Here is a 25,916-nt window from a genome sequence, read left to right as displayed (position 1 = left end):
AGGCGTTCAGGATAATCTGAGAACATACCCTGGAGGTTAATCCTCAATCAGTGGAGTTAGGGAATGATGACACTGACCACCTCAGGTTATGCAAAAGGCTGAGCACCTAAGAGACACTCAATAGTGTTGTTATTTCTCCTCCCTCCCTATTGTGTGTGAGAGTGCACACATGCAAACACATCACACTGACATTTTCTTTCTTCAGGAACAACAAATTTACAAAACTATAAAAACTCAGAAAGTAACTTACTGTTGCCTGTTTTATGTCCTCTTTTAATTGTCCTTATAGGTGCTAGTTTTTACCCACTCTGGCATACTGAAAACAAAGGGTAGTTTGCTCCTCAAGCCCTAAAGATTCTCCTCAAAGCAAGAGATATGGATGGTTCATTTCAAGCTGAATTCCAAAATATAGCTATCATCTAGTTTTGTCCCCTCATTTAGGAAGAAAAGAGGAAACCAGGGCCCAGGGAGTGTAGAACACTTGCTCAGGGCCACAAAGCCTGTGTGGGTGGCCCCTTGGTTCTTAAAGCTGAAGGCTTTCCCCTTTAACAGTGATTTCCCATCTATCTCTACCAGCTAGCAGGGGAGGTGGGTCGCACGCAGCAGCTGCAGGACATGTACCTCCAACCACCAGAGAACTGTCAGCTCAGGTGGTCAGCTCCGGTGCCCACCGGTGAGGGGCCTGGACCAACAAGGCCTCTGCATAGAATGGCTCACCTGGTTGAAAATCCTGAACACAGACCCCAAAAAATAAAATGCTGAAGTGCTTACTGACATTTGTTCTGTTTACTTTCTAGACATCAATGGCAAATTTTAAAAAGGAAGCAATAAAAAGACCACAAAGCCAAAGTTAAAGCCTTCCAACACTTCTTTCCATCTTGGGAGTCCGCGCAGCTGCTGTGGCAGTGGGGCTCATGTGACAAGTTAACTTCAGAAACCCGATCACTCCTGTATCTTACATTTAGAATACGAATCTTGTATTTGGGAGGGGAAGATTACAGGGAATTGTCACTTCCAGAGACATTTTTCTCTAGAGCGTTTAAAATTGTTTGTAGCACCTTCGTAATCAGAGAAAAAACTAAAAGTTTTACAAATCCCAGTGTCTAAGGAAGGACTTAATTCTTCACCTATCTTGATGCAAGGAGCTGCTTTTAAAGCTTTAGCCAATCTGTCAGCGTTCTCTGGGTAAAAAAAAGTCAAACAGCGATTGAATGGAGCCCATCTGTGAAACTTGAGTTCAGACTCTTGCCCCAGGCAATTTCAGACAAAGCCATAATTTTCAGAGCAATAATATATCATAATATAAAAATAGACACCTTGTGACCAACAGGCTGTAAAGCAAGCCAAGCTCTCCAGAGAGCTCTGCCTCCAAGCCCTGTTCTCCCTGGGGGTGGAGGTGGCGGTGAGAATAAAGTTCTACTTACAGGACCAAAGAGTTTCTCCAAAGTCCAGGGCTCCTCAGTCACAAGCGAAGGGAGAATTTAAGAAACCAGGATTCAAAATGCCTCCCCTTTTAAGGGTTAGAGATTAGCAGCCCAAGTTGGCAGGGCAGTGCAGTCTGGATTCTTTCTTCCCTCTCTCACTCTCCGTGTCTCTCCGCGTCTCTAAATGAAATGCACTTCGAGGTTTTAGTGGGTGTTTCCCACGTCTCCGGCCAAGTAAGTCCCCATTTGTTGTAACCCAATGCTCAGCCTGATGATGTCAACCACTCAACTCCCTTGCTCAGTTTCCACCTCTCTGTCAACGGGGGAGATCCATTTCCTCTGGACAATGAGCCAGGGGGGGCTGTAACTGCATCCCAGGCCGTCACATTTGCCTAACATCCTTCCTTCAATTTTCAACAGCGCAGCCTTAGTGACAAAAGGCTTCCTATCCACTCACTGGGCCAGGGCTCCTGGCCTAAGTCCCTTTGCCTTGTAGTCACTGCTGACGGAGGGCGATCTAGTTTGCTTTGCTGGGTTTTAATTCACTTCTTTGGTGTGTAATACCCTCATTAGGGTGGAGATCTGCATCCCCACTCCACTTCACCCTCATTTCCTTCTGCTCAATTTTCCAAGTTGTTCAATTTCTCCACCAAGTTTCCTAAGTGCATGCTGGGCACAGTGTTAGGTTTGTCCCTCACATAGGGGAGATGACACATATCCAAGTGCAAGGCTCAGAAGGAGCGCTGGTCTATTGCCTGGAGAACTCAGGTTCTGGTCTCAATTGCACTCCTAACTGAATGAATGACCTCAAGCAAGTCACCTCTCTCCCTGGACCTCAGTTTCCCCATCTATAAAATGATGGTTTTGGGGTCTCCCACTTCTGAAATTCAATGACTAAGGAGCTTACCAACAAATGCAACATAAAAAATTTTACTACAAGCTGGCTGACTACACTTGAGGGAGGGAAGAACCTGTGATAGGTCAGAGGCCAATGCCCATGATGCCAGGTTTGGCCTGGCTCCTCAACCCCCTTTGCGGTGGAGCTGAACTGTTTCTCTAGGAGAAAACCCCAGAGAATTCACTGCACAAGCCCTGGGAGACATGGAAAGAGGCAGCATAAACTACCAGATAAGATAAAGGAGCATGAGAACTGTCCTTAGGGATTAAAATGGAACGGCAATGATTAGAAGAGACCATAATAATCTCTTGCATTTGTACAGGCTTCCAGGGGAAGACAAACAGAAACCTCTGTACTTCTTGTACAGAGGGAAGCAGTGTTACATGTATATTGCTTATAGGCATCAATTTGGGAACCAGAGATATGGATCTGAGTCCTGTTTGACTTAACTTCTCTGAATTTTTTTTAAACTATAAAATAGGGTAATAGGAACTCCCTTTTAGGACTGTAAGAATTGAAGAAAACATGCAAGGGAACTGAACGTATCTGCACATACTAAGTGTTGATAGATGGTAGCTTTGTTTTCATATATAATCTCATCTGATTCTTGTTTTAGGAGAATTAGTACCCAGGGGCTGAATTATTTAATCTGCTTTTCCTAGATAGGAAAATGAAACACAGAGAAGTCAAGTAATATGCCCAAGGTAACAAAGCTCAAGATTAAAGGCCCAGACCTAGAAACTGAGTATTTAACTCCTTAGGCCAGCACACGTGCCACACACATGCCAATGATACTTCTCAAAATGGTTACTTCTCTGAGTATGGCTCTTATTTCTAATTGGGATCATTTCTACTTAGAAAAATGAGCTAAACTTATTCAAACAAATGAGGAAGGGGTGGGTTCAGACAGGTCAGTGGAGAACTGAGGTAGTCAATCTATTGCCTAAAGGAAACACTAGAGGCCACTAGGTAAGAGGGGGTACTTACTTGCATTGCTACCAAAACACCATATGACTTGAAGGAAGTCTGGGCATTAGTCGCCCCTCCCTCCAAAGGGCAGATTTGATTTGTCTTAAACCTACTTGGATGGGAAGTTGGGATTGGAACTCTTGGGAAAGAAGAAGCTATTTATAGATGGGGGTAAGGCTGTGGGAGTTTGTGACTTAACAAAAATTTTATTTTATTTATTTTTTAAAAGATTTTATTTATTTATTCACGAGAGATATATATAGAGAGAAGCAGAGACACAGGCAGAGGGAGAAGCAGGCTCCATGCAGGGAGCCCGACGCGGGACTCAATCCCGGGACTCCAAGATCACACCCTGGGCTGAAGGCAGGCGCTAAACCACTGAGCGGTGGAATCCCCAACAAAAATTTTAATTCTCAAAATCTTTGATGCTGTAATCATGAAGGACCAAGCAAACAGACTATATGTTAGGAGGGAGTTTGCCAATCTGAAGGCTTTCCCACAAGTTGGTGTGGGGCTGCGGTGGAATGAAAAGAACTCCAGCCTGTTAAGTCATAGAGAACAGCAGTTAGCAGCTCAGAGAGACCTGGGTTTCCTTCCCGTCTCTGGACCTTCTAGCAGTGGATGGTCTTGGGCAAATCAACTTCTGTGTAAAGTGCAAACAATAATAGCACTTACCCTACAAGGCTCTTGTGTGGATTAAGTGCCTGGCACATAATACAGGTTCAAAAATATGTGGAAAAAAAAACTTGCAAAAAAAATAAGTTACGACATCCTAAAGTAAAGACATTATTTTCTAATTCTGACTCAGTGTCACCATCCTCTACCCTGAGACTGATGTAACAGTAAATGAGTAAGGTCAAGAATGTCAGGAAACCAGAAGAAGGACCCATTATTTCTCTAGAAGGTCAGAATGAATAAGGACACCGAGAACTGTCAGGCGTGTTCTCAGCAGCAATACTCAGCTTGGAAGGCCTGGAGGTGGAGGCTGAGGCCATTGTCTGGCCGAGCCTTTACTCCAGAGGCTCAAGTGGGCATCAGGAAATGAGCTGGGCCCTGGACAGGTCAGTTTGCCAAAATCACTCTCAATGCTTTGAAATCATGTTTTGTTATTTGAACAAAAATAATAGGTAAGGAGCCCATTCATAAAAACAAACATGTTGGGGCACCTGGGTGGTTCAGTGGTTGAGCATCTGGCCTTTGGCTCAGGTCGTGATCCCGGGGGTCCTAGAATCCAGTCCCCACTTCGGGCTCCTTGCATGGAGCCTGCTTCTCCGTCTCTGCCTCTCTGTGTCTCTCATGAAAAAATAAATAAAATATTAAAAAATAAATGAATAACTAAATAAATAAAATCTTAAAAATAAAATAAAAAATAAAAACAAAAACAAAGATGTTGTTTTCTTTGACCACATATATTTTGTAACACTTGCATGGCTGACTGAATAATGTACACCTATGTCAGAATCCATGGAGAGAACAGACAACACCAGCACGTCATTCTGCCTTCTGACAGTGGCAGATACACTCTGTGGACTGGGGTCACGCTCTGTGCTGAGTATTCTATAAACACCACCTTCTATGATCCTTACAATTATCAGGAGCAGGAGGTTTACTATGCCCTCCTCTTAAAGCTACGGAGACCAATGCTGCTGAGGCTGACCAACCTGCACAAGGCTCACGGGAGTGAGTGACAGAGCCTGGGGCCAGGCCTGTATTCTGAGTCCCTTCCTCTACTGCTCTTGAAAGAGTTGCCCTCCAGGAAAGCTGGAGTTCTTCACAGCCAGCAGTATCATCTCCACCTGAGGATAAAGGAAACTCCAGCTGCTTCTGAGCACACAGCTGGTCTGAAGGGCTCAGATAACCACTTTTGCCACAAAGCTGCCCTTAATTCTGACCCCTCACCCTTAGCCTGGAAGGGGTCTCTCTCCCTCTAAATTTCCTTAGTACTTTATCTGTTTCTCTCTCAAGAAACTTAACCTTTTTTCCTCTATGAGACATATTTATTTCTGAGCAGACTTCATTCAGCTGCTAGAATTTGAGCTTCTTATGGAAAAGCTGTGTTTAATTTATGAGCATTTTGTACATGAGACACTGATTAAAATAAGGAAATCTATAAATAATGAAAACTTCTAACGGACGTTTACCATATGCCAGATAATATTCTAATTACTCTATATAAATTCTCATTTAACCCCCATGACGGTCCTATGAGATAGGCATTACTATCTCCACCTGACCAATGAGGAAATTCTAGACATAGATCAGTCATGTAACTTGTTCAGCTGGCAACTGGTATCTGTTGAAAGGAGTACATGATAAATTCTGGGCACCACAGCTGATCTTCTAGTCCAAACAACTGCTGCAAAATGCACTTAGCTTTTCAGTGTATCAAAGGTAGATTTCAGTTGTCATGCCATTTCAAACTCACTTATTCACTGTCACACAGCTGGAAGATCCCCATTTTTTTCTAGACATAAGTGAGAAGTATACTGATTGAGACTTACAGTTGTAAATATAGATTTTGTTTTCTTTCCAATTATAATTGCTTATTGTAAAAAAAAAAAAAAAAAAAAGGAAATACAGAAGAGCAGGAAAGAAGGGAGGAAAATCCTCCATAATCTTACCACCCAGAAGTAACCAGTTAACCTGCTGGCATATGGACCCAAAAAAGAACCGTATCTACACTGAAAACAATGTTTTGGGGTGCTTGGGTGGTTCAGCTGGTTAACTGTCTGACTTGATTTCAGCTCACGTCTTGATCCCAGGGTGGTTACTTCAAGTCCCACATTATACGTGGAGCCTACTTAGAAAAACAACAACAACGTTTTAAAATCAGACACTTAAGTCATTTGGGGGTGGAGAGAAGTCAATACCATAAAAGATGAAAAAGAAATGTTTGACTTTTTTTTTCTGGTTTTGGAGGACACTTGGCTGCTTTCTCTGCAGGATTTGCGGTTCTGAGGGGCCACCTCCTAGCCCCCTAGGACAGCTGTTGATGCAGCCACTAAGCCCAGTGGAGGGATGGCAGAAGAGAAGCTTGATCCCAGAAAGTATATACCTAAAAAATGGGTAGGTTCACAGGATACTTCCCTTCTAGTATGAGACTGGGCATTCTTATCCTTTGAAGGACCCCCAGTCTAACTGCTAGTCAGGTGTCCCAAATCAAAGTGTACTGTTCAGTGTGGTACATGGAGCTTCTAGCAGCTTTCCACATAAGGCTGAGGCCTAGGTGGCAAAGAGACAACCAATTCCAGAGGAAATAAGGGCCTATCTCCTAAAAGGAGGTTTTTATTACTGTTTACAAGTAGAGGAAACAAAAAGTATCACAGGGCATTTGAGGAAAACCAACAGCATGACAGAAACTAAAAAAAAAAAAAAAAAAAAAGAAACTAAAATAAAGAGAAAATGGACACTTATGGGAAAGAAAATTCTGACAAGTGAAAACCCTTAAAAAAAAATTCGGGCAGCCCGGGTGGCTCAGTGGTTTAGCACCGCCTTCAGCCCTGTGTGATCCTGGAGAGCCGGAATCGAGTCCCATGTCGGGCTCCCTGCATGGTGCTTCTCCGTCTGTCTGTGTCTCTGCCTCTCTCTCTCTCTCTCATAAATAAATAAATAAATAAATAAATAAATAAATAAATAAATAAATAAATAAAAATCTTTAAAAAGAATTCTATGTCATCAGAGAGATTCTGAAGATACCACGTCCACAAAACAAGCTGACAAAACCAGGCTCTTGGAAATTAATAATATAAATACTGAAATTAACACTTCAGGAGAAAAACTGGAAAATAAAATCTTTCAAAACACAGTACAGGGAAAAAAATATTTACAGGATAAAAAGGAATTTTGATATAGAACAATAATCCAGGAAGCTCAACATCAGACTGAAATAGGAATTCCAGAGAAAGAGAGGCACCTGGGTGACTCAGTAGTTAAGCATCTGCCTTTGGCTCAGGTCGTGATCCTGGGGTCCTGGGACTGAGTCCCACATTGGGCTCCCTGCAAGGTGCCTGCTTCTCCCTCTGCCTGTGTCTCTGCCTCTCTCTCTCTGTGTCTCTCATGAATAAATAAATAAAATCTTAAAAAAAAAAGAGGAATTCCAGAGAAAGAATATAATGTACAATAGGAAGTCATCTAAGAAACTATGAAGTCTTAAAAAGGGGGGGGGGGTGGCAGGTGGGGGGGTGGCAATTGGGTGGCTCAGTGGTTGAGCATCTATCTGCCTTTGGCTTAGGTCATTGATCCCTGGGTCCTGGGACTGAGTCCCCCATCAGGCTCCCTTCAGGGAGCTTGCTTCTCCTTCTGCCTGTCTCTTCCTCTCTCTGTCTCTCATGAATAAATAAATAAATCTTAAAAAAAAAAAAAAAAAAAAAGGAAGAAAGAAAGAAACCATGAGGAAACTTTCCCAGAGTTTAAAGTTACATCTTTGAACTGAAAAGTGTATCAAGTGCTGAGGAGGAGAGTCTATCATGCCTACATGTAGTCTTCTAACCTTTCAGAATTCAAAAGGAAAAAAAATCCCATATGTTTCTAGAGATACAAACTGTGTCAAAAGAAAAGAATCAGACTCCTTCCGAGCCACACTGGCTGCCTGAAGACAACGGAACAATGCTTTCGAAGGGGAAAGTTCTAAAGGAAAATGACTTGGAACCCAGAATTTATCCTCAGCTAGGCAAAATAAAGACATTTTTGAGACATGCAAGGACTTAGAACTGTTTCTCCCTTGGGTACTGTTTTCTCAGTAAACTTCTGGAGAATATACTTTAATCTAAATGAGGGTTTAAACTATAAAGTAGGATTTGAAAGCAGGGATCTAACAAGAGATGGAAGACACCAAGGATGAAGAGGAGGATAACTCCAGACCCCCAACTGATCTACAGACCAGGAGGGCACCAGTCTGACTAGAGCAGGAGGGTAGGAGGCTCCAGGAAACCAGAGTTGTGGGGCCCCCTGACAGGCCTGCCGGAAACTGTACTGAGAGTCCACAGGAAAGTGTGGGAAGCCTCTGCAGTAAGAAACAACAAGGAAAGCTGACCATATTTAAGAAGAAGCTGTTATTAAGTCCAGGAAAAGTCTACAGAAAAGAAAAACAACCAAAAAGTTACTGGCTCAGCAGTAAACAATATTTATAATGCCATAATGCTATAAATCACTGAATACTGATTTAAGCAAAAAACTGTGATATCTGGAGAAAAAGGAAAAGAAGTGTGAAGGGGGCTCTGGTGCATGTAAAAAAGCTAAAGCCTCATGAACCATCCTAGGGGGTCATTAGGTGACACATAAAATTGATAAAGAAAAAGCAGTATGGTAGTATGTGGTCCTTGTTTGAATCTGATTTGAATAAAGAAATACTTAGAATTTGTTAATCAGCAATCTTTGCAAGTAATAAGGGATTATTTTATGTGTAATAATGGTAGTGTAGTTGTTTTTTAAAAAAGCAGTCCTTGTTCTCTTAGAGATACATGCTGAAGTAGCTATTGATGAAATGACATGATGTCTAAAATTTATTCCAAAATTATCCAATGGCAGGAGGAAAAGTGGCTACAGGCATACATGAAACAAAAGGTCATGATTCTTGAAGCTGGGTAATGAGTGGTACGTGACAACTCAATTTATTATCCTAATATTGTATATGTCTGAAAATATCCATAATAAAGAATGTTCACAGAGATAGCTGAATAAGCATATTATTTGGATATATGGAAGTAATATTAGAACAAACAGCCAGCAGGATCAAAAGGGTATCCCTTTGGGAGCAGGGCAGGAGGCCGGGGAGAGGGCTGGGGGCAGGAGACAGCTCTTTTCAGTACAAGTTTATAATGGTATTTGATCTTAAAAAGAATAAAGCAAACCTATGAGAATGTGCCATTTTGACAAAAACAATTTTTTTAAAGATTATTTATTTGAGAGAGAGAGAGAGAAAGAATAGGGGTAGGGGGAGAGAGAGAGAGAGAAAGGGAGAGAGAGAATCTCAAACAGGCTCCCCACTGAGTGCAGAGCCTGATGCAGAGCTTGATCTCACCACCCAGATCATGACCCAACCCAAAAATCAAGAGTCAGACACTTAACCCACTGAGCCACCCAAGTGTCCCAAAACACAATTAATTTAATTTTTTTAAAAAGATTTTACTTATTTGAGAGAGAGAGAGCAAAAGCAGGGGAAGGGACAGGACAAGCAGACCCCCCCTCTGAGTATAGAACCTGACATGGGGCTCAATCCCAGGTCCCTGAGATCATGATCTGAGCCTAAATCAGACACTTAACCAACTGAGCCACCCAGGCATCCAACACAATTAACTTTAAAAAAGAAATGGGAGGTGGGAGAAGTGTGTCTGGCTGGCTTGGTTAGTGCAGCATGCACTCTTGCTCTTGGGGTTGTGAGTTCAAGCCCCACATTGGATGTAGAGATTACTGGGGAAAAAAAAGAAAGAAAGAAATGGAGGGAACAATGGAAGGGCTAAAGCAGACGTTGCCTCAGGTGAGGGGGTAAGCAAGAAGTAAATCTGGACCTGGCAGATTTTTAAAGAAATGATGTTAATATATTACTATGATTTTTAAAAAATGTTATCTATTTTTATTAGTTATTGCCATCAGCTTTTAGCTGGGCCTTTTGCTAATCTTGACATCTACAAACTGAATCTGTTTCTCCAGGTCAAGAATCCTGAATAACCCAGAGTAAGTATCTTACATTAAATGTAATAATAATCATCACTGTGATTTAATAATTATCTACCACTTGTCAGTGCTTTATATGTTATCTCTAAACTTTACAACACTCTTGGAAGCCAGTATCATATTCCCATTTTACAGACGGTAAGGTTAAGGTTGAGAGACACATCAGCCATGTGCTTGAGATTACAGAGTAGAAGGGCAGGCTCGTTGAGACTCCTTCCACTACCCTATCTCTCCTTTATACTCTACTAGTTTGGGATAGTCCAGAAAGTACTTTAATATCCACCCTGTCATCCAATCCATGAAGCAGGAGAGACAGAATTATCTATACTTGGCAGAAAGTTAGGTAACTTGCCTGAGTATCCAGGTTTTCTGATCCTTAATTCAGTACTTTTGTATCAACCCTACCATCTGCCCCCAAACAAAATGTTATTCGTAACCTCCTCAGAGGCATATGACATAAGAGTCACTGTAAATGAATGCAGCTGAAGCAGGAATTTTAAAAAGAGACTTATTTTTTCCAAAGGAAATATAGTAATAAACCATGGAATGTCCTTAGTTGCTCTAATGTCAGCATTTTACTTGAGCCCTCAAAGGGGTTCTGAAAATGTCAGCAGCCTGTCTTCCTGGCATAAAGCAGATCAGCTGCTGGCATAGGCAGCCCGCAGCAGTTCTGACAGCTAGTGCCACTCTTCTTGGCTCCAAAAGAAAGGAATGAGCCATGCATGCTTCGGCCCTGGAAAAAAAAAAGTCTGTGTTCTCCTAAATCTACTTAAGTCAATGGCCATGTGGCCCCAGGGTTTTTTATAATTGCCAGGAACCTCAGATTGGTGCTAGTCTAGAGCAGAGTGAGTTTATAAAGCCGTAGGACAGGCTGGGTCAGGGTGGGAGCCCAAAGTGGGGAATTGAAGGGCCTGAATGTCTGCCCTCTGGTCATCTCAAACCCTGGGTAGCTGATGGCCCTGCCTGGCAAAGAAGGAGATTAAGAGTTGGGCACAAGTGCCATGAGCTTGGCTAGAGAAGCTGCTCCCTGGCTGTTCTGGCATCTGAACAATGGCCAAGCAGCAGCTAGAGGGAATAAGCTGTTTACTCGAGTTCAAACTATTTATAGTACCAGCAATCTGCACATATTTGGATGACAAATCTCTGGATTTCAAGTGAGCGGTGCTTTGCTCCTGGACAATTTCATCAAACACATTCCCTCCCCACGCCGCCCCCGGACCCCTTCGCTCACACATGTTGCCCTCAGGATGTTTTATTTAAGTTGCTGAGTTTAAAAAGATCAAGATCATAAAAAGAAATCACATTTTAAGAACAAGCGACTTTTAATCCTTTTGCTTATGAACTTAAACCACATTATATCATTTTCTTTAGGCCTTGAATCAGAAATTAAATTCTAATATATGTGTATTCTATAAAAAAAATCACTAAAATTAAAACAGTATCTGAATGAGCTTTGTAATTTAACAGGTATTTTATCACCATAATGATGCTAAGCCCCACTTGAGACCTGCAAAAAGAATATTTCTTACGACACCGGTTTAGAACGATAAAAGGCTGTTACAGAACAGATCCACCAACAATATGTAATCATATACACACTACAAACAAACAAAAGAGGTCCTACACACCGCTTCTGTGGCAGCTGCAGCTGCAGGGACAGTGCTCCCAATGACCCTGTCCCTGGCACAAGCCACACAGGAGAGGGGTCTGATGGGAACAAAAAGATGTGCAGAGCCTTCTGCATGGTTTTAACTCACAGAAGGTTATTATTACACCCCTGCCAACACATTTGTTTGGAAAAACCAGCCTACCTCTAAAAGCTGCCTAGATTTTTATAGCAAAGGCAATGCTGATCAGCCACCTCCCCTGAGCCAGGCACTGGCTAATTCCAAAGGGGAAACATGGTTGTTAATCAACATGTATACTGGCTAACATGCTGGCAGCTTCCAGTCCTATCACATGATGCAGGCAGGAACTGGCAGAGAGGAAAGGGCACTGAGTGAGAAGAAAAGTTTATAGTATAGGGGGTGATGCTGGACAATGAAGGGATTCCTCCAAGAGACTAACTTGTTTCCTTATTTTTGCCCCCCACTAGGGAAGCTCTTTAGAAGGCAAACAGAAAGGTCTCCAAGATAATCTTTAGATTAATCCCACTTTTTAAAATCACACAGGAGAAAAGGGTGGTAAGGGTGAAGGAATGAAGTATGTTTGTAATATGGAGGAAATGTAAATTATTTGAGAAATTTTTTGCTGGTCAGTTGGTCAATATTGACCAAAGACTTTAATGCATGCAATTTTGATCCCATGACTCTACTTCTAGGAATTGAAAGAATATCCTCATCATTCAGACCTTAGCTAAAATGCCACCTTTTGGGGACTTCCCCAACCCACTCATCCTCAGGTAACCACCCATCTACCTATCACATCACTTAAAAAAATTATTTATTTGAGAGAGAAAGAGAGCACCAAGTGGAGGAAGGGTCAGAGGGAGACAGAGAAGCAGACTCTGTGCCACTGAGCACAGAGCCCGACACAGAGCTTGATCCCAGGACCCCGAGATCATGACCTGAGCTGAAGACAGATGCCCCACATTACTTTAATTGCCTGCACAGCACTGCTATTTTTCTTGTTCATTTATCTGTGTACTGTTCGCCTTCACTCATCATCTCATTTAATCCTCACAGCCACAAGAGGCTTCTGTTCTTATCCCATTTTACAGATGAGCAAAATGAGGCACAGTTTAAGTCTAGTGAGTGACTAGCAAGTGGCAGTAGGAATATAAACACTGCTATGCATGAACACAAAGCCCATGCTCTTAACTACCTCCCTCAAAATAAAACAGAAGTTTCAATATGCATAGTTTTTGACCAAGCATTATAGTTCTGGAAATTTGTTAGGTGGAGGTAATCAGACAAGAACAATGGTTAAATACATGTTTACTTACTGCAGGCTACCTATAGAAGCAAATATTGGAAATATGTTTAGCAAGTCTTCAGTTATAAGCCTCAAGTTTACTTTTTGGTAAACAAGGGGCTCCATCTCAGAGACACTGTGAAGATTTAATGAGACAAAGCACATCACATGGCTCATAATCAGTCTTTTACTATTGTTGTTATATGCATTTACATCTCTAAAATGATGTACAATATACCAAATTGTTATCAGAGGCTATCTCTGGACAGCAGGATTATGGCAGGAGGGGTGTTTTTTGTTTGTTTGTTTGTTTTGTTTTATTTCATTAACTAAATTGTGTACTTCCATGTTGTTCTAATTTTTATAAAATTCATACTGATGTCACAGTCAAAAAAATAAATATATGACTATTTTTCAAAAGAAGAATATGAAGAAAAAGTTAAAGAAATGTGGAGGAGGAAACTTAGTTTATGGGACAGTGAGGGAAGCCAGTTTAGTAGATCTCAAACTAAAAATGTTCCTCCTCTTTTGTTCTATCTTTGTTTGATCTTCAGTGGGCTTATAGGTCCTACCCCACTGCAAAGGCCTACATTCACAGTGAAGTAAGTCAGGGAGATTCTTATTAAGAACATAGACCTACAGAATTATTCAGATGGATTCAAGAAATCTGAAAAGATGTTAAAATATATATACAAAAGGAAAAAAAAAATATTTATATCCACATCTGCCTTCTGAAGAGAAAGGCTGTCAAATGGGAGGCCTTTTTAGCTACTGGTCACCTTTCTGAGTTCAGCCATGCAAAAAATAACAAAAGCTCAAGGTTGCCAAGTAGCTCTGCACAATAAAGAAAGGATAACTGAATTCCAAGGGAAATCTGTAAGGAATAAAGGAAGGGGAAGGAGAAAGGAGCCAGGGAGATGCCAGAGGTCCAGGGTCTGGGGCTCCCAAATCACCAACAAAGCTGGTAACAACACTGACAAATGCTTTCTGTGAGTGTATTCTTTGTTATTGATGGAAACCAAGAAAGGACTGAGTTTCAATTCTGAACTGACAGGTTAAGAAACAGGAAAGAGAGGAGAAGGAGATGACTGAGAAAACACCTTCACCCCCAAGGAATCTGCAGAATCTTGGGGGAAACTTCAGACTTCCACAGGACTGTAAACAAGGAGTCAAGCTGATCCTATCTACATCTTAAGGTGCTAACGAATCAGAGGTATATATGGTTTGCCTATCAAAAGGGATCAAGGAAAAAAAAGGGGGGATTAAGGAACAGACTGATATGTGTTTGGGCACAAAAATAAATTAACTCATCTACCCTTCCACACCACTGAAAAGCTTTTCACAATTTGTGTGGTGTTGCTAACTCATTTTGGGTCACATATTCCTTTGAGAAGGTGATGAAAACAAAGACCTGCTCTTTAGATAATGCACACCTTTAAATGCATATCATTTCAAGAGGTCTGTTGAACCTGTGGAGGCCATTTCTGGGATGCTCACTGTAGGAAAACTGCAACAGCACTGACTGATATTGCTTGTTGTTGGCAATGGATACTCCAAGCCACCTTGTAGTTTATGCAGAAAGTACTAGAACACCGCTGACATCTATTGATTTATAAACATTTGTTGGAAACCTAATACACATAATCCTAAAGGTATAAACGTAAACGCAAAGTGATACCTCTACTCACAAAGGTATAATCTACTGAGGGAAGGAAAGACTATAGACTGTTATGATAGGGTAGGATAAGCCAGACTGTACATTTCAGACTAAGCTCACCCCTCAACTTTCTTTTTGGCCCCAGGACTGACTCCCTAACTACAAATGGAACAACAGGTGGAAACGAGTGACATGAATATGGAGCACAAGCAGAGGAAAGCAACAAGATGCCAAGGCACTGGGGCCATTTTAAATAGCCAGCCTGCTATTTTGTGGACTTCGATTTCTCTGTGTCTACATAAAAATATCTCCAAAAAACAAAAACCAAAAACGAGAGCTTTTCTCTTTAATAAACAGTAACCACAGATTTTTTAAAATGCCACTTTAAGAAAAAGTAATTGACAAACTAAGATTGTTCTGAAAAATCTATGTGAAGAGAAGCCTACAATCCACATTGCTGGTTTGCATTGTTAGATCAGCAAATATTTATTGAGCTCTGAAATAATCATGTCTGATGTTTGCATTACATAGGACCTTTTACACAAGATTATCTCATTTTTTTCTGCAAAATATCTTGTAAATGCTTATATTTAAGGGCATAGTGACTCGATAATTTACAGGTTGTAAGTCCTGCAGCCAAAATCAAAATACAGACCTACCTACCTTTTCCTAAACTCCCAGGAAAAATGACAGCAATGCCAGATACAGGAAGGGCAGGGGAGGTAACAGTCTTGAGAGTCAGAGTGGAGAGGACATGTTAATGTGGCACCAGGATAAGCCTGGGTGTTGAAATCAGATGCACTTGAGGGGTGCCAGGGTGTATCAGTTGGTTAAGCATCTATCTTCAGCTCCAGTCATAATCTTGGAGTCCCAGGATGGAGTCCCATATTGGGCTCCCTGCCCAGCCAGGAGTCTGCTTCTCCCTCTGCCCCTCATCCTGCTCATGAGCTCTCTCTGTCACTACCTCTCAAATAAATAAAATCTTCAGGAAAAAAAAGAGAAAGAAATCAGATGTACTTGGGAAAAAATCCTGGCTCCCTCCTCCACTTAGGAGCTATGTAACCTCAGGCAAATCACTTGACTCTCTGAATTCTGAGATCTCATTTGTAAAATGAAGAAAATAATAGCATCTATCTCATCTGAATGTAGGAAGATAGAGGGAAGAACAGGAGGTAGAGTGGAGGGGTGCTAACTACTTCTTTTCTACAGAGGGGACTCGAGACAATAGCAAAGGCATCAACACTGACTACCATTTCAGCCAACACAAGGGATCCCAAAACCGTCTTGCCAAAACACCTCAAATGATGGATGGGTGCCATCACCCTAGCAAATATGTCAAATGTAATCCTGAGCTTAAAAGCCAGCATGGGAAGTTTTCTGAGGTCAAATAAGAAGCACAAGTTTAGCAAGATGAGATAAGCACTGGAACGTTTAAAGACATCTGCTGTTTAATGATACAAAGCTACTTATAAAGTTAACTGTCTAAAAACATAAATAAAGAAAAAATAAGTATGTGTGTGTAGGAATCTTATTTACAATTTTGGAGGTAACTACCACAATCACTAAAAACCATTAAAGTAAGGAAGAAGTCTCTTTCAAGAGGAAGCTGGCTAAGTGAAGAGGGAGACTTCCCCCTCCCTTTTTTTCTCTGTGTATCTTTCTGTTCTATGGAAGTGTTTATTTTTATGTACAAGTAATACTTTTCTAATTTTTGTTAAACTGGCAAAGGAAGGAAGGTTGTAGAACTCTGCCATCACCAACCATAGAAAAGAGTAATGGGATGAATAACATAAATCTGAATTTCAGAAGGAAAAAAATCAGCTTTACGATGACTGGCATAGGTATTCTACTTTAAATGTACCTTATCAATGATTTATTTTGAATGATAACACCCAGTGCTGTGGAGATATGGGAAAATATAGGTTAAGAATGGAAAATGGTGCAACAGTCCTAAAAGGCAATTTGACAACACGTGCTGAAATCCTTAAGATCCTACATGCACAGGGGTATATGGGAACTTTCTGTACTTTCTGCTTAATCTTGCTTGAACCTAAAACTAGTCTAAAAAATAAAGTTTACTAATTAAGAAATATATATATGCATGCCAGGTCATTTGACTTCTAAGACTTTATCCTGGGAGAGATCATTAGAGGATGAGTGCAAAGACTGGACACAGGTTGTTGACTTCAGCAATGCTTATAAGACTGAAAGACTGAAAATAATTCTAGAAGTCATAATTAGGAACTGCAAAGTGCACTTTTGGTATACCTGCAGAATGGCATATTATGCAGTTATAATGCGATCTACAGAAGAATATCTCAAGACATGAGAAAAATCATCTTATTTTAATGTTAAGATGTATATAATAGAGGCTCATGGTCGTAAAAGGGAAAACAGTATTTTGCATAAAAAAATAACACTCCAAAAAAAAAAGTAACACTCCAGTTAACTTTTATTATCTTCTTTTAGTATGTTGGCATTTTATTTTATTTTTAAAAGAATTTATTTGAAAGAGAGTAAGAGTGAGAGGTTCCACACTCAGTGGGGAGTCTGCTTCTCCCTGACACAGGGCTCAATCCCAGGACCCCAAGATCATGATCTGAGCCACCCAGGAGCCCTAGTCTGTTGGCACTTTAAATGTTGCTTTTTGTAATAAAAATACAGTATTCTATAAAAAGAAAAAATATAAAAAGTTGTTTTTAAGTTCCTTTGGACAACGCATACCAAGAAAAGAGAAAATAAAATATGGAAGAAAATGGAGGAACTTTTAAAAAGCAAGATGATAAGGAGAGAGAAGGGGCCAGGATCTGTGAGATGGAAGTGCCCTGGGCAAGTCTCTGAGTTCCTCAGCCAGAGTCCTGCTTCCAAAGCTTTGATGGGAAAATCACAGAGAAAGGACCCCAGAGCTTTCTTCTCATTTTCCATGACTGATTGCATCGCTCCTGGCATGTTGATGGTAATTACACATCCACTGGATTTCAGTACAACTAAAGATTAGATCAAGAACAAGGCTGTTAGTCCACAGAACTAAAGGTAACTTCAAACTAATCTGCACCAATGCCATGATTTACAGCAAACAGAGGCTATATTGAAGAGCTGCGAAGAAGCTATTGTGTCCACAGAAGAAAATTCTTAGCTGGGAAAAGATTCCAGGCCTGAAGCAGAGCAGTCTTTAAAAGAGAGCAGGCTTACAGAAGATAAAAGGGATTCTCTCCTCCCTTTCGGAGAGGACTGGGGCTGTTGGCCCAGAGATAACAAGACTCTGTAGATACTTACGCTGAAGCTTTTAGAAGTCCCAATAAGGAAAACAAAAAGAAAGGTGATGTGCTTGAAGAGTAATTTAAACAACAAATTAGACAGAAACTAGAGGAAACTGAACAAAAAGCTCATTAATAGTGTGAATTTGAAAGAAGAAAATCAGATGGCACAGTAACACTGGAACTTCTCCATTCTGTGGATCCCATGATAGGAGAATCAGGCTACTGCCTTGTAAGATGGGGCATAAAAACAGAAGACTTCAGTGTGGGCTAAATATATTACATGGGGTCAAAGAAGAGAAAAAAGTTAGACCTGAATCACAGTCCCTACAATTCGTCTACACCCAACTACTAACTCTGTATGTGCAAATATCACCAAGGATAATTCTGATTTAACCTGGCTTAACATACAGGGAAGACTGATCTTCCAAGCACCTGTCATTATCCATTAGTTTCTGGCCATATCCAAAAATGATTCATATGTTATGGCAGAGAGTTTACTGGACTTCTAACAACAGAATACTCTGTGAGCTGGAGATACCATTGTCTGAAGCTAAGAAATAGAGGGGGACCTTAATAGAGCAAAAGGCAAAAAAACAAATAAAATAATAAATAAAATAAAATAAAATAAAATAAAATAAAATAAAATAAGTAAAATAAAATAAAATAAAATAAAATAAAATAAAATAAAATAAAATAAAATAAAATAAGATTTAATTACAGAAGTAGAGCCAATAGGCCCTTTGGACTCTAACAACAAAGACAGGCTGGCAGCACTAAGCACTACACTAATAAATATCTGCACACCAGCTGGGGCTTTTGACTGAAAGGTCTGGAATGTCTGAAAGGAACCTTGTTGAGAACATCACCTAACTCAGGAAGCTGCAAGAGGCCCATTATGGTTGTGCTCATAACCTGTCTTATAAAGTGATACACGGATGGAGAGTTACAGAAAGATCACTGGATGAGATGGAGTTGGGATTAGGCAAACACATTCAGAAAGGAAAGCCCTTGGAAACAATGATCATAAAAATAATGACTAGAATTCACTGTAACTCATGCTACATCACAATTTAGAGAGAGCTTATAAATGAAGCTGTGCCTTTTTGTGATGTCAGAAAACAGCCACTTTAAAATGTAACAAAAACGAAAAAATAAAAAATAAAATAAAATACAATAAAATGTAACAAAAACGAGATCAAAATTGTAACATATGAAGCCTACTGTTACTGTAATAATTCAAAGTTTTGATAAATGAAATGGAATACTTAAAAAGGATTCAGTTTAAAACTATTTTTCCCACCTGCTGTGGGAAAGAGGAGCTCTGATTTCCTATGCTCATTCCAGGTTTTCTGAGTGAAGGGAATTCCATACTCTAAAAGATGATCAAGACTCTATCAGATCCCCTCTCCAAAGGTCAAAATTCATCTCTCCATCTGCCTGAGAAAGGTAAGATTAATAGCAGAGTCTTAGACTTCACACAAAAAATAATTCCCAATGGATCTACAGATTTAAATGCAAAAATATCAAACCACATAAGTCCTAGAAAAATACACGGCACAACATTTTATAGCCTCACAATGGGGAGGGCCATTCCAAGTATGAAATAAAATCCAGAAGTCATTAAAGAAAAGATTGCTAAATTTTATTGTATATAAATAAAAACATTCTGCATGGCAAAAGTCATGATCAGGAAAGTAAAAATCATAAGTCATACTGGGAAAAATTATATATCATAGTGAATAGCCAATTTCCTTAATCTACAAAGAGCTTTTAGAAATTGGTAAGAGACGGGCACTGGGGGTTATTCTGTATGTTAGTAAATTGAACACCAATAAAAAATAAATTAAAAAAAAAAAAAGAAATTGGTAAGATAAAGACCAATAATCTAAGAGGGAAATAAGCTTAGAATATAAACAGGGAATTTAGAGAAATGTATATACATATGGCTCTGAATATATAAAAAGTATTCCACTTTAGTGAAATATATTCTATTTTTCATCCACCATTCAGGAGGATCAAAAAGTCCAACATATTGGTGTTGGAAGACAGGAATTCTCATCCATCGCTGATACAATCATACATTAGTGTAGTATCATTTGGCAATCAATAGAAAAAATTCACATATCTTCTGCCTTGGGAAATCCACTTTTAGGAATGTATCAGAAATGTACTTCCAAAAATACGATATACGTATTCATTGCAGCGAAAGTTTAGAAATCATCTAAATATCTATTCATAAGAGATAGGTTAAATAAATTCAAGGTACTTCCAAATAGAAGCCTATGCAGCCATAATTTAGATACACAAACAATAATAATTTAGTGATGCAGAAAGATTCCAAAATATATACTTTACAAAGGGATCCCTGGGTGGTGCAGCGGTTTGGTGCCTGCCTTTGGCCCAGGGCGCGATCCTGGAGACCCGGGATCGAATCCCACGTCAGGCTCCCGGTGTGTGGAGCCTGCTTCTCCCTCTGCCTATGTCTCTGCCTCTCTCTCTCTCTCTCTGTGTGTGACTATCATAAATAAATAAAAATTCAAAAAACATATATATATACTTTACAAAGCCTGATGCAGAAAAATATGAGCAGTATACTATCTACTTTATAATAAGGAAAGAAACAAATATGCATATTTACTTTTATATGCATGGAATATCTTTAGAATGCATGAGAAACTGGAAATGGTCTCTCCAGGGTAGCTGAAGGATAAGGATGACAGGAAGATTTTTCTTTTTAGGATCCAATCTAGAACCCACTTAGAATCTGTTTTATTTCTTAAATCCCTTCTAATCTAGAATAACACCCATGTCTTATGAAGAACTGATATCTCTGTAGCAGTGAGTTTTCTAATATTTGCAACAAGATCTATCTCCTTTTAGTGGTTTTCTTTAATATCTCCCAATAAAATTTTATAATTTTCTCCATGGAGGCTTGTGATTTTTGATGTTGCTTTACAGAGTATCTTTTTTTTTTTTTTTTTTTTTTTTTTTTTTTTAAATTTTTTTAAATTATTTTATTTAATTTATTTATGATAGGCACACAGTGAGAGAGAGAGGCAGAGACATAGGCAGAGGGAGAAGCAGGCTCCATGCACTGGGAGCCCGACGTGGGATTCGATCCCGGGTCTCCAGGATCACGCCCTGGGCCAAAGGCAGGCGCTAAACCGCTGCGCCACCCAGGGATCCCCAGAGTATCTTTTAAAATTTAATTTTCTATTTATACTGATATGTGGAAACAGAATTGATTTTGTATATTGATTTAGTATCCAGCAAACTTGAAAAACTGTTATTAAATAACTTTAATAATTTATTTATAGAAATATTTTATAATTTCTATATAAACAATCATATCATCATGTAAATAAGAAGTTATTAATTCATCCTTTCCAATTCTTTCATTTTTTCTTGCCTCACTGCAATCGCTAGAACCTCCAACAAATATTGAATAGATGTAATAACATTAATAGGGCAACTCATTCCTGATCTCCAAGTGAAAACTCTGTCAAACTGAAAATTCACCATTAAGTATGATGTTTGCTGTACATATTTTATAGTTCTTGCCACCAGATTAAGGAAGCTCCCTTCCTATTTTCTACCTATTTCTAGGGGGCTGACATTGTTGCTGCTATTTTAATCAGGAATGGATGCTGCATTTTATCACACGATCATCATTTTTCTCTTTTTATGTTAGCAAATTACACTAATTGAGTCTATGGTTTTAAATCAACCTTGCATTTTGCGTATAAAACCACCTTAGTCACGATCTATTATCCTTCTCACATACTGCTAGATAGGGTAACTATGTTTTCCAAAGATGGCCTCAGCAATACTACTCTATCCTGCATGTTTTTCTTACAGTGTGACTGTGATACTCCTCCAAGTGGATATAGGGTCTTGGACACATTCTCTGAAATCTGTAACTATCTCAACCAAGAGAGTATTGTCAGGATGGCAGTACGTGAACTTCAAGATTAGACCATAAAAATGTTAAGTACTTCCAATTCACTGACTTAGCACCCTGTACTTAGAACCCAACTGCCATGTTGTCAGGAAGCTCAAAATAGTCCAGTGTAGACAGAACACAAGGAGAGATCCTGCACAAGGAGAGATCCTACACGACATGAGCTGACAGTCTACACAACAGTCGATACTGTAGGATCGACTGTAGGACATGGAAATAAAAACATCTCCAGATGATTCCAAGCTAATTTGAGTCTTCTCAGCTGGGTGCCCAAACAAAATGGAGCAGAAACAAGCCACCCTGGTTGTGCCCTGATCAAATTCCTGATCCACAGAAACTCTGGTATAGAAAATTGCTATTTTAAGCCACATACTGGTTTGTTTCTTACACCACAATAGTAAGTGAAAAACTGGATTTTGCTTTGCTAATGTTTAGTTTAGGATTTTCCATAGCCATGAGTAAAAAAGCCTGTGAATTTTCCTTCCTCACGGTGTTACTGTCACATTTTTTTTGTTCTGTTTTGATAATCTCTTTTTCTATCCTCAGGAAGAGTTTGTGTAATATTAATTCTTTCTCAAATGCTTGATATAACTTTGTAGTGAAGTCATTCAGACCTGCAGTTTTCATTGTGGAAAGGTTTTTAAATTGCTGATTCAATTTTTATTTATAGTTATATTACTAATAAATTTACCCATTCACCTAAACTTTCAAAATTTTTGGCATAAAATTGTTCACAATATCATTATCTTGCTAATGACTACATGATCCCCCTCACTTTTCACTCTTGATATTGGTTATCTGTACCGTTCCTCCTTTCTCCTTCCCTTTCTCCCTGTCTTCCTTTTTTTATTCAGCCTCACCAGGGTCTATTATTTTTAATTAATATTTTCCAAGAACCAAGCTCTCATTGATAAACTATATTATATATTTGCTTTATAGTTCATTGATTTGTTTTTATTTTCTTTAGAATTATTTTGCTGTGCTTTTTCTGACTTAAGATAGATCCTTGATCACTTTTTAGCCTTTTTATTTCCTAATACACGCATTCTGAGCTATATACTTTTGGATATCTGAATTCATGTCTTTCAACAGTTCTGAGAAATACTCTGCTATTACCTCTTCAAATACTGGCTCTGCACCATTCTTGCTCTTCTCTTTCTGGGATTCCAGTTAAATATATTTGACCTTCTCACTGGATCTTCTTCTTTTTTTTTTTAAGTTTTTTTTTTTTTTAAGATTTTATTTATTTATTCATGAGAGACCCAGACAGAGAGGCAGAGACACAGGCAGAGGGAGAAGCAGGGTCTCTGCAAGGAGACCTGATGCGGGACTCGATCCCGGATCCCAGGATTACGCCTTGAGCCAAAGGCAGACGCTCAACTGATGAGGCACCCAGGCATCCCTCACTGGATCCTCTTAATTCTCTTACCATCTCTTTGATATTTTGTACATTTTTGTCTCTTAATGGTTCACTCTGGATCATTTTCTCTTAACCTACCTTCTAGTTCGCTCATTCTCTCTTTAGTGATTTCAAATCCACTGCGTTCTTGTTTCTGGTTATATTTTCAGTTCAACAAACAATGTTGTTTTCTTTTTCAAATCTGTTGTTTTTGATAGTGTCGTTACCTCCTGATATTTTCATTCTTAGCTTCTATTTCTTTTTACATAATAAATAAGTTGTTTTATAGCCCCTGTCTTAAATTGCAATATCTCATAGCTTTGAGGATGCTTTTGCTGTATATTGTTTTTTCTAGTTCTTTTCATGGGTATCTTGTTTCCTTGTAAACCTGGTTTTCTTCTATGTGCTGATCATTATATAACAAATTATTTAGAGGACTATTTTTTTAAACATTTTGTTTATTCATGAGAGACACACAGAGAGGCAGAGACATAGGCAGGGGGAGAAGCAGGCTCCCTGTAGGAAGCCCAATGTGGGACTCAATCCCCGGGACTCTGGGATCATGTCCTGAGCCAAAGGCAGACACACTCAACCACTGAGCCATTGAGGCATCCCTAAAGGACTATTTTGATATACAGGATAACATCTTCCTTTAAAGAAGATTTTTGCTTGCTTCTAGTTTCCTTATGGTGCTATTCATTTAAGACCATCAAGGTTAAATGTTCCCTGAAAGCTTTGGTTGCAAAGCTATATGAGGGCTGGTTTAGTTCAAAATTCCCCCCCGTCATGTCCTTAAGGGTCCCATTCAAATTGGAAAGGTGGTTTAATGGAGTCCCTATCTTTCGCAGGCAACAAGCTATGAATTCTGTCCTCACAGATGAGGCCACTAAAATTATCACTTAAACTTCATGGATGCTTTCTCAGGATAAACAAATGCCTTCAGAACAAAAATGGCTTTGGCATCTAGGCTTACCTCTCTTACCTTTTTACCTCTCTTAGCTAGGCTTATTTCTCTTACAATTGTTCAATATTTTCTAAACTTCTTGAAGCTTTCAGGAAAATGTCCCTGTATCTTGTACACTTTCTAAATTGTCATCAGCAGGGCTGACCTCATCTGACATTACTGGAAGTAGAATTCCCACCACATATCTTTCAAGTAACTCGGGAATTCTGTACCATATAATGGTATTGCCTGTTCAAATAAGTAAGTACAACAAACCCTGAAAGAAGTAAAATGATGAAATAATCCAATATTGAGGAAAACAAAAAGACGGAATGGAGAAAAAATAAGGGAAGTCAACTTACCTTTCAGTATTTCATAAAATGCCTGCTGGAATACCTTGGGTATATTGATGAACACATTAGCCTCTACATGGAAAAATATAATTAGCTAACCAAAAGCTTCTCTTAATATACTTATTGCTTGGTTAATGTTGAAATTCTATACTCCAGCCACTTAGATTTGGTTTTCCACTTGTTCTGACACTTGTGGTTTTTATGGAGTATTTGGTTATAAATAACTTTGTACCTTATAAATTAAAAGAAAGCTAGTTCCCTCTCTAGAATGTAAACTAGTGCAAACTTCTAAGGATAAATTGGCAATATTCAACAAATTTTAAAACGTACATACCCTGTGATACAGCACAATCTTCCACTAGGAATTAATTCCAGAGATACACTTAAACAAAAATTCACAAAGATGTAAACTAATTTTCTTTGCAACAGTTTTTTGCTAGTGAAAAAAATGAACATGACAACTTGAAAATCTACCAAGGGGTTGCTAGTTAAATAAATTATGGCATATTTATACAACAGAATACCACTGCAATGGAAATTCATCATTTTTTAAGCTGTCTGGCATCCAACTGCTACCTCCTATTTGAACGTACTCCCCACCACTTGGACTCTGAATCATAAGCCAGTGACACAAAGACAAAAGGACAGTTGGAATTCATTCCTGACAGAGTCCTAGGGCAGTAATGGCAACATTCTGGCCTGGCTGCTTCAGCTAAAAGAGGCTCATTGAGCCTATTACTTCATGATTCTCAGGCCTGCCTTGGTCCTGACCATTTTCCAAACTTTGTCCTACATCTCTCTGGTACATTCTTTGTTTTTTGTTACTTGAAGCCAAAAGGTTTGTAACTGATACAATTATGAAGTTGTTTAAAAGAAAAAACTGGATCAAAAAAAAAAAAAAAAGAAAAAACTGGATCTATGTGAACACTAGTGGCAGAACAGTATGTTCAATATGAGCTAATTGATGTAATTTTAAAGCAACCAACAGATCTAATATTTCTGCTGGGAGATGCACAGTTTCTGGAAAGATTATCCAGGCAATTTATAATAGTTATTTCTAAAAATGATCCACTTACAAATTTTTATTTTAAGAAACAGTTTATTTTAAAAAGGAAAACAAAAGCCAGAGGAGATGACTGTTCTGAAGTTGGGATACACTGAAATCTCTAGGTGCTTATTCTTCTTACTGAGGGCCATTCAAAGCCAAAGCCCATTATCATTCCTTAGGTAATAGGCGATAAAAAATGATTGAATTATTTTAAGTGGCAGATTGACATGTACAAAGTAGGATTCAGATATAACTTTGGCAGAAGGATGCATTAAAGTAAAGAGAGGCTAGAAAAAAGGCAAACTGATTAAACTGGAAGAAATATGAGCTCAGACTAGAGAGTTGGCAGTAAGATGGAAATAGAAGGGAATCGTGCAAAAGACAAGATGGTTTTACATCTCACACAATTATTTCTCAAG

At 39.2% G+C, this 25,916-nt stretch overlaps 1 protein-coding gene across 19 annotated transcripts in view; it reads right to left on the bottom strand.

Moving 5' to 3' along the window:
• Nucleotides 1–25,916, bottom strand: part of PKIG (cAMP-dependent protein kinase inhibitor gamma) — a 93,689-nt gene that overhangs the window by 31,693 nt on the left and 36,080 nt on the right. For 4 of the 19 annotated variants that reach the window (XM_072801154.1, XM_072801149.1, XM_072801148.1 and 1 more), the window contains exon 1: nt 1,425–1,933. The exons of 12 other annotated variants lie outside the window; for them this stretch is intronic. The gene's annotated coding sequence lies outside the window, so the exon portion shown is untranslated. Of the gene's footprint in view, nt 1–1,424; nt 1,934–25,916 lie in introns of those variants that run through there. 3 more of the 19 variants (XM_072801150.1, XM_072801157.1, XM_072801147.1) reach the window with 1 other exon arrangement.

Source organism: Canis lupus, chromosome 26, assembly GCF_048164855.1.
Source record: "Canis lupus baileyi chromosome 26, mCanLup2.hap1, whole genome shotgun sequence".
Taxonomy (NCBI): Eukaryota; Metazoa; Chordata; class Mammalia; order Carnivora; family Canidae; genus Canis; species Canis lupus.
Note: the sequence above shows the minus strand (reverse complement) of the source record. Positions and strands in the feature narration are given on the sequence as shown.